General features: G+C 38.3%; 1 long non-coding RNA gene and 1 pseudogene across 1 annotated transcript; both read right to left on the bottom strand.

The window, feature by feature from the left end:
- Positions 1 to 6: 6 nt before the first annotated feature.
- LOC104804709 lies at positions 7 to 4,889 on the bottom strand (annotated as a pseudogene).
- Positions 4,890 to 5,118: 229 nt separating this feature from the next.
- Positions 5,119 to 8,815, bottom strand: LOC104804708. The gene is made up of 4 exons (XR_770380.2): positions 8,649 to 8,815; positions 8,219 to 8,306; positions 5,466 to 7,568; positions 5,119 to 5,370 (listed from the first exon to the last, which is right to left on the bottom strand). It is a non-coding gene; the product is annotated as an uncharacterized LOC104804708 (long non-coding RNA).
- Between the last annotated feature and the right edge of the window lie 866 nt (positions 8,816 to 9,681).

The raw sequence follows: 9,681 nt of genomic DNA, 5'->3' as shown, positions 1-9,681 counted from the left end.
ATTACTCATATATAGATATCTTAAGTTATCAAGCCTAACTGAGGATGGTACTTCTTCTATCCCGGTTTTGCTTAGCACGAGACATTCTACCTTATTAGATATTTCTGGAAATTTTCGCAATCGTCCGCAACCATCCAGATCAATCTCCATGAGAGATTCCAGGTTGATTTCGGCAGGAAGAGTGTCTAGGCTCCGACAACCAGACATGTTCAAGTAGTTCAGCTTCTGAAGCTTACCAATAAAGGAAGGAAGTGTCACCAGACTTGTGCAGTAAGCAAGCCGCAATTCCTCGAGATTTGTGGCATTTGAAAGATCTGGAACCTCTTTCAATTCTCTGGAGCCCACCAAATTCATGAATTTGAGACTTCCTAATTGCTGGACATAATAAACCCCAAAAAAACATGACTATTAAAAATCTATACCAATGTAAGTTAAAAATGTTGGGAAAAATAAGTTATAAAAATCAAATCAGTAGTCACAAATTTCCTGTAAAAAAATATGAAAGCCTTCTAGAAATTTCCATCTCTTGACATTATTGTCACTGAATTATATATTTTTTGTTGATAACATTGACACGAAAAAGAAACAATATAATAAAGTAACCAAAATAACCAAACAAGAAGCAACGATGATCTAACCTGAACTCCTTCCCATAGCTTCTCAAGCCGGCCATCTGTCATGGTGAGTTCGACGAGACACTCAGATCGAAACCTACGAGGAATATATTTTAATGGGTATCCCTCCCAATGTAATAACCAAAGGCGAGGAAGATACTCCAGCTCTTGAGGAAAACGCATTCTATTTTCAACTCCCTTCTTGTAGAACCTTAGGAATCTGAGATTCGGCATCTTTTGGAAAGTTGTTTCGCTTAGAAACAAATCATATCTGACTGCAGATTGATTCAACGATATACCTAACACAGTCCCTGTGGCCTGAGAAATGGTAAAAGAAAGAAATTGTCTTGAATAATCAAATGTGAATTTGTAGTCAATGTATAATTAGAGTTTGTCAAAACTTACAGTTTCATTGGCAAGCACATAGCAAATCTCCTCAGTGTTTAACAAGAATTGTCGCTTTCCAGGTTCATACTCGGACTGTTGTTGAACGATCTCTCTACCCATTTGTTCCAACAAATAATGCATTGTGACACTTCCACTGGTTGATATATCTATGAGAGACTTATCTCCCATGATGTCGAGGCTAAGGCCGACATCTAATTCCTCATTGCTAATCATTCGTATCACGTAATCAATGCCCTCACTGTTGAACATACATGCGATGTGAAGAAATACGGCTTGCTCACTTGGTTCCAAGTCATCATAGCTCACTCTCAGTACTTGTTGAATTTCTCTATTGAGTCTTGTTCTGAGTCTTGCCAGTTCTCTCATCCACCTATCCTTGCTCTTCCCACGCATATATGAACCCAAAACACGGAGTCCCAATGGAAGATGACCGGCAAGCTCCACTACTTCGATTGATAATGTCGTAAAACCTTGTCGAGCGGACTTGCTTTTGAAAGCATAGAAAGAAAAGATTTGAAGCGCCTCTTCACTGGATGGTAAATTCACCTTGTATATACAGTTAATATCATGTGCACTCAGAAGATTTTTATCTTGTGTTGTAACGATAATCCTACTACCGGGACCAAACCATTGAGGTTCATCGGCTAAAGCTTCTAATTGCTCTAGCTTATTCACATCATCAAGAATGATAAGCACCTTTCGACTTTGCAGTCTATCTTTTATGACGCCTGAATGGCTTATTACCATATCCTTTTGGTCGAAAATTTGAGACAAAAACTGTTTCTGTAAATCCAACTTTGAAGCATGCTCATCCCGACAAGATCTGCTATAGTTTCCCCTAATGTTCTCCATGAAAACGCTAAGTGGGAATACCTTGGAGAGTCGATCATATAAAGCTCTAGCAATGGTAGTCTTACCAATGCCAGGAGGACCCCAAACCCCAACCATCTTCACATCGTTTTCCTCAAGGCGTAACAGAGAGATCAATTTCCCCATATGAACATCAATTCCGATCAAGCCATCAAAATCCCTGGATGGAGTAGCATTGAGCTCTTTGGAGACATCCCTGGCAATTTGTTCGACCATACACGCTTCACTCTCCCTAGAAATAAGAAAGTGAAAGATTAATTGGAATTGATATGAAGAGATAATAAATGTCAGATGTGATTGATTTAAATCAGAGATACAAATCAATCAAGAAATCAAATATTAATGGTAAAACCTAACCAGTTTGTGGAATGCGTGCCGACGATGTCCGCTACTTGCTTCAAGGCTTGGATCCATATCTGTTTCTCCTCCTCCGTTTTCTGACAGCAAGATTTATTGAAACCATCGCCGAATACTCCGATTTGGTGTCTGACATTGGATGGATCCAAGTCGTAGAAGACAGGCATCACGATCAACCCATTTTGTCGACGGCAATTCATAATCTCCACAAGTTCGTCCAAGCACCAGCTCGAAGAAGCATAGTTGGGAGAGAGAACAACGACAGAAATCATCGATTCTCTTATGGCTCGTATGAGTTCGGGGGCGATCGTGTGGCTTCTCTCAATGCCTTCGTCTATGTAAGAGACGATGCCGTTGATTCTGAACTCCTTGAGCAAGTGGCTGAGGAAGTTTTTCCGAACATCTACCCCTCTGAAGCTTGGGAAGACGTCGTATCTCCAATGGCGAGGCGAAGAAGACGAAGCAGCAGCCATCGGAGATGTGATAGAGGGGAGAGTTGTTTCTTGATTTCGCAAAAAACCTTACTGAATACGAACTTTGGGTGGATTCGTAATTTAAAAGATACCCATAAACTTTTGTGGGAATATCGAAATTTCCATCCCATATTGTTTTAAACATCCATCGACGAGCAAGTCCATTCCTTGTTTATAAAAATAGTCAATGCATCGATTACTGAAGAAAGAAGAAACTAGGGTTCTAAAGGAAAGAAGCTTCTGAAGTTCTCGGACGTGTAAAAGAGATGAACATTAATATTTAGAAAAATGGGCCTGTGGGCTTGCACAAGGAATGGGCTTGGATTCGGGGAAAGATGGGTCCAAATACCAATATTAATATTTAGGTTTGTAAAAAAAAATAAAAGAAGGGATTATTTGAGTTTCTAGGTTTATGAAGATACGTGAAAATATTTTTTCGTGAGGGGAACAACTTGCAATTTCGGAACATGAAATGTTTCTCTTGGATTACTCTTTTTCAGATTTCTGTGATTCACAATAATAACATTAGTCATATGTAATTTACACCTTTAACTATTTTACATGTTCTTCACAGTTGTAACCAAACTTAAAATATTTGTAGGGTACAAGAGGAGGATCAACAAGGAAAAGAAGCAAAGGAGATTTCCAACGGCTACTAGATTTGATCATAAGTGGAGGAAATGTTCAATCTAATCACTCAATACTCGAAACGCTAGGCAATCTCCTTCAAACGGTTTCGAGGAACCTCTTGCTGTTCAAGCTCACCGTTTGCGGCTCATTACAATGTACGTGCTCCTCGCTTTCCAAGCATTCGCTGTTTCGACATTATCCGCCTATTTGTATTCTTCCCACGTGTATGTGAAACCAAAAAACATGGAGACCCAGTGGAACATGGCCAGCAAGCTTCGCCTTTTCGATCGCTAGCTCAGTCATACTGTATCGTGCGGAGCTGTGTTTGAATGCCTAGAAAGAAAAGGTTCTGAGCGCCGTTTCATTAGACGGGAAATAACCTTGTATTTAGGGTCGATACCATGTGCCTTCAAAAGATTTTCATCTTCTGTTGTCACAATAATCCTACTTTCCGGACCAAACCACTTCGGCTCCTTGGCTAAAGCTTTTAATTGATCTAGCCTGTTAACGCCATCAAGGATGATGAGCACCTTCTGTTTGTGAAGCCTTTCTTGCATGACACCTAAATGATGTATTTTCATATCCCTTTGGCCCAACAGTTTAGATAACAGTTGTTCTTGTATATCCAACTTTGAAGCATACTTATCACGACCAGATCTTCCATAGTTTCCCCTAACGTTCTCCATGAAAACGCTTAGGGGGAAGTCCTTGGAGATTCGGTTGTATAAAGCTCTGGCAATGGTGGTCTTACCTATTCCTGAAGGACCCCAAATCCCTACCATCTTCACGTCGTTTTCCTCAAGGCGTAACAGAGAGATCAATCTCTCCATATGAACGTCGATTCCAATGATGTCATCAAAGTCCTTGGATGGTGTAGTGTTGAGCTCTTTGGAGACATCTCTTGCAATTTGTTCGATCATACATGCCTCATCCTTCCTAGAAAAATGAGAGAAAGATTACTGCCATAATCAAATCCCCTGTTTTCGACGTGGGCTAGCTTCAGTACATCTAGGAAAAGAATGTATAGCAAAGATGCCAAAAGCGCTACCAATTCTCAGGTTGGATGCCGACGATATCGGCTACTTGCTTCAAGGCCTGGATCCATCTCTGTTTCTCCTCCTCCGTTCGCCGACAGCAAGATCTCTTGAAACCATCACCGAATAGTCCGGTTTGGTGTCTGACACTGGATGGATCCAAGTTGTAGAAGATGGGCATCACGATCAACCCTTTTTCTCGACGGCAATTCATAATCTCCACCAGTTCGTCCAAACACCAGCTCGAAGAAGCGTAGTTGGGCGAGAGAACAACGACCGAAATCATCGATTCTCTTATGGCGCTTACGAGTTCGGGGCCGATCGTGTGGCTTCTCTCAATATCTTCATCTGTGTAAGTGACAATGCCCTTGATTCTGAACTCCTTGAGCAAGTGGCTGAGGAAGTTTTTGCGAACATCTTCCCCTCTAAAGCTTGGGAAGACGTCGTATCTCCGATTACAAGGCGAAGAAGACGAAGACGAAGCCGCCATTGGAGATATATGATAGAAGAGATTGTTTTTTCTTTATTTTGCGAAAAACGTTACTGAATATGAACCTATGTTTGTCCGTCGACTTTGTTTTTAAAATATGCAACTTGGGGTTGATGTTTGTTTGCACGTTAGGGCAAAACGCGTTCTCCCTACGACTTTAGAAATCGTCATCGAACCAGTACGTGAGACAGAACCTTTTATAGTGAGCAGTTCGACCGGGAAATATGATTTAAAAAATTACATAAAGGGGATTTTTAAAACCATTTACCAATTCAAACAAAATTAATCACGATTAAGAATAAACAAAAATATTTACGGGAGATTCAGATAAAAAGCATGGGGATAAGTTGACACGTTTTCGCCCGACCGGTCACTAGAGCACACGCCAACAACTTTCGGGGATTTTCTAACCGCAGACTTCTCGTTTCCTTCCATGCCCGACCGGTCACTAGCGTAAATCCCTCGGGGCTTTGGCTAATGGCATGTCGGCTTCTCTACATAAAACCACACTTCCAGCAATTAAACCGACAAAAACTTAATCTTGAGGTTCCAATTCTTCAAAGAGGGAAACAGTTTCAGAATCAAAGACCTGTTTGAATTTGCGGCTGTACCATCCATGGCTCCTTTACTACTTTCCCCACGACACATTTGTTCCGATATTCGCAGAAAAGTTTAGATTTTCTCCTTCACTGATCGTTCCAGAATCAGTTTCTCCCTCCAACGAGAAACCTCTGTTCTTCTCCTTTTTCCATTCACTGTATTCCTCTTCATACGCAAAGTGGTAATCGAACGCAAAGTGTTCATCAACATATTGGCAATATACTCCGATGAACAATTACAGGGATCTTGTAAATAACGTCGATCCCTTGCCGTTGTCACTCCGATGCAAGTCCGTCACTCATTCCGATAACGAACTCTCGCAAGAACAGAAAAACGGAAATGAAAGATACGGAGAGTTTTTACGACTTCAGTCACCGAGATAAATCTCGGGCCTACGTCTCGGCCGGGCGGCACCGGCATTACACTAAGAAGCACTGTACACGGCGATCTCCGACGACCGAGCCACAAACCGGGGCTCGTCGGAACACCACCGAGAAAGAAACCACAGGGAAAATAACCAAACAAAAGAGGAACGAATAAACCTGGATGCTCCGTCGCGGTACAGCCCCGACCGCCGACTTCTCCGCCTCTGATCGCCTCCGTCGCCTTTGGTTTCTCCTTTCCCCATCTCTCTCTCACCTTCTCCCATGAAGAAGAAGACCAGCTCTCTGCTAAAACCAACACGATAGTCGCAGAAGAAAAAAAGGAAGGAAGAAGGGTTTTGTAACAACCCTAAATCTCAAACCAGTTCGGTTTACCAAGACCGAACTTCTAACCCTCTGAGAGAATTAGAAGGTTTCTCTTCCTTACCAAACCTCTGACAAGGGGGGGGGAAAAAAATCAAACCAGATCATCGGATGAAGGACAGCGGCTCCTTTGTTACTCCACCCGACACATTTTTCCGGAAGGAGGGGAAGGTCAGACTTCCGATGCATGACATCGCGGATAATATGCCCAACCGGTCGTTTCTACCCCCCTATATAGCTAAGCTTCCATTCTCCACACACCCACATCAACCGGATCTTCGCGAAGCCGATCATGGCCTCCGCCAATGCCACGCACCGCTTTGTCTCGCCGGCGCTCGGAGGCATCTCGCGGTCGCTCAAGGCCTCCAAAATTATGCGTTCCATGGTGGAGTTGTGACCGGCAGCGAAGATCCGTTTGATGTGGGTCATCTCCGGTGTGGAGAAGAGAAGCTTTGAGGCTATAGACGGGGGAGAAACGACCGGCTGGGCATATAATCCGATGTCATGCATGGCAATAATATGCCCTAAGGTCTCCTCCGGAACCAAAGGAGCCGGTGTCGGGAGGGGTTGCGGTCTGGGAGCAGGCTTTGACACCTCTCAGGGCGTAGTATTTGAATCCCCAGGCACGGGTCGGCCCCTCGAGGCTCGGACCCCAACTTGGGAAGCTAAAATAACTCACAAATTCAAAACTCACACTAATTAACTTTTTACACCATTTTGGAAAATTATATAAATTAAATTTTATTTCGAAACAGGGTTGATTTTTGGTCTTTTCTCTGCGACTTGTGATGAAAGATGTTGGACATTTAGACGAAGCAACCAATGGGGCCCCCATCACGTGTTCTTACTTTTCTCCGTCAGAGGATCGCATTTTTGGATATATGAATCATCATAATAACATTACATTAAATAAACAAAAAAATAATAATACAAACTATCCGTAAATAATACCTTCATTATTAAAAAAAAGCTTTAAATAAATACACGTAAAATTACATATGGTATGGACAACGGACACCAGAGCAGTCTTCCTCACCATTTCTTTGACTGAAACTTTAAATGCTCACTCTGTATATTAATTTATTTATTTGATGTAAAAAATTATTTTTCTAACCGTTTGAAGATGACACATTTATTACTTAAATAAATCCTCCGTGAAGAAGTTTTTATTTTTTTTTTTAACTTAATGGTACATATTGACATAAAACAATATTCAATCATTTTTTTTTTTAAGCATAACGAATTTTTCATGTCGTCGTAATATGTTGTGTATAAATTGATAAGCCCTTCCTCTGCATGTGGCAACCTCGTTGCTTTGGCTATTGAGACGATAAGCACAGCTACAACTGTACGGTCATAATTACAATAAAATAGCAATTATATATATATATATATGAAACATGAAAAATCAAAGAACAAGAAAAAAAACTGTAAAATCCGTCACATTTGAAAAAAAAAATAAGAGTAAAAGTAAAAGAAAAAGGTTATAAATTTGATGGGGAAAAAATAAATTCTAGAAACTAGGAGAATGTGTTACTTGAAGTTACAAGAAATGCGAGCAGTAATTTTTTATAATCAAAAGTTGGAAACCATTTCCCAAAAAATAAATAGAAAAAAACTTTAAGCAACAATAGAGATTGTATGGGAGGAAAAAGATAATCATAAATTGAAAATTTAAAAAATATATATATATAATCGGTTATGTTCGAAGATATATATATATGCAGTCAACTGTATGCATATAACCGGAAGAATAACAAACATATAACATTATCATTGTGCTATTTATATCATACAATAAAATAAAACCAGTTAAACAATCAATATAAATAGAAATCGACAATCGATATATCGGAAGATTTTAAAAACGTTTTTAAATATATATAATTTTATAAATTCTTTAAAAGATTTTATATATAACAACCCAAATATTAAAAAAAAAAATCAATGTGAAAAAGAAAACTCTGTTGATCAATTATAAATACATTATTCTCACCTGCACGTTATCCAGCCAACCGATAATTCCTTGCACATCAATTCTGCCAAGGAAGCGGTTGTTCTGGTTTCGTCTCTTCACAATTTCTCTATAAAATAAAATAAAATGCAATGTTAAAATAAACTGTAAAAATATATTTACATATCTAGCATAGGTGTCGCTAATCCGCTTTAGATGTAAAAAAATCAAATTAAATGAAATGATATAAGTATATTAGAATTATATAACTAAATTTGGATTGATTATGACTTCAAATTTAATTTAGGTTAAACCCGAACAAATATGTTTTAAAAAAAAACGAAAAATCGATCCAAAAACAAATTAACAATAATGGAACTATGCAACCTAATGTTACAGGTACCATCGGTTACCAAGCATTTTATTATGTATTTTAAAAAATATATCAAAGAAAACAAAGAAAATATCTCACCTCGAAAGTTTCCTTTGGTAAATCATTGAGCCAACATAAGGTTTTGCTTCTGAGGAGGCAGTCATTGTCATCATATTTGACATCTTCGCCCTTCATTTCTTCTCTAATTAACCAACGAAACACCGCCCTTAAAATATTCATTTTAGGGCTGAGAAGAAATACAAAAATGATTTCAGGAGATGAGATGTAGAAAAAAGGTTACTCTCCATGAATTTATACACAATTTAGTAAAAACTATAGTAATTTTCAGAGTATGCAAAATTTAATACGAGATCTGAGTCAAAGATTATAATTTAATAAATTATTATGTAAATCCAGATATTTAAAGTAATAATTTAAATATAAGGTATATTTGACCTTATCATGGATTATGGACTAAACAACAATTAATCATTTGAAAACCAATTTACATAGAAAATCATTTTTCTTTAAATGTAAACATTATACCAAAAATTTGAATGCTATGAAGTTATATCCTATTCAAACCACATAATTAATAATTCTATCCGGATTTAATTTTAAAATTTTTGGATACAACTTTTGTTAAATAAAATTAATAAATTCTAAATCCGGCAAAAAAATTGATTAAAGATCCAAAACATCAACCTGGTAAAGATTTTTTTTTTTTATTCACTTAGTAATGAATCACAGTACATATATTTTGGATTCAACCTTACCTCACAACCAAAAGTAACACACAAATTCTCCATTAAATTGGTAACTACAATTTACAATAATTCTCCATTAAATTTATTATTTATTATTCTATTCCCTTGAATGCAATATTTACGTGAGATTGACATGAATTTGAAAAATCCCGAACCAACAATAAAACCTATTTTCGGAAAAGTGAATAAACACTATTGAATAGATATTGGAAACCAAAACTGGCATCTAGACCAAACCAATTTACCAATGACACCAAATCAGAATTAACCGATCCAAAACCAAACTTGAAAACCGGAATTTATCACCTCTATAGAATCTAAGATCTTACAGTAATAACCCCAACCCCAATGATTAGGAACCAACA

This window comes from Tarenaya hassleriana, unplaced genomic scaffold (assembly GCF_000463585.1).
Source record: "Tarenaya hassleriana unplaced genomic scaffold, ASM46358v1 Cleome938, whole genome shotgun sequence".
Classification (NCBI taxonomy): domain Eukaryota; kingdom Viridiplantae; phylum Streptophyta; class Magnoliopsida; order Brassicales; family Cleomaceae; genus Tarenaya; species Tarenaya hassleriana.
The sequence above is the reverse complement of the archived record's forward strand: the minus strand, read 5'-3'. Positions and strand labels throughout refer to the sequence as shown.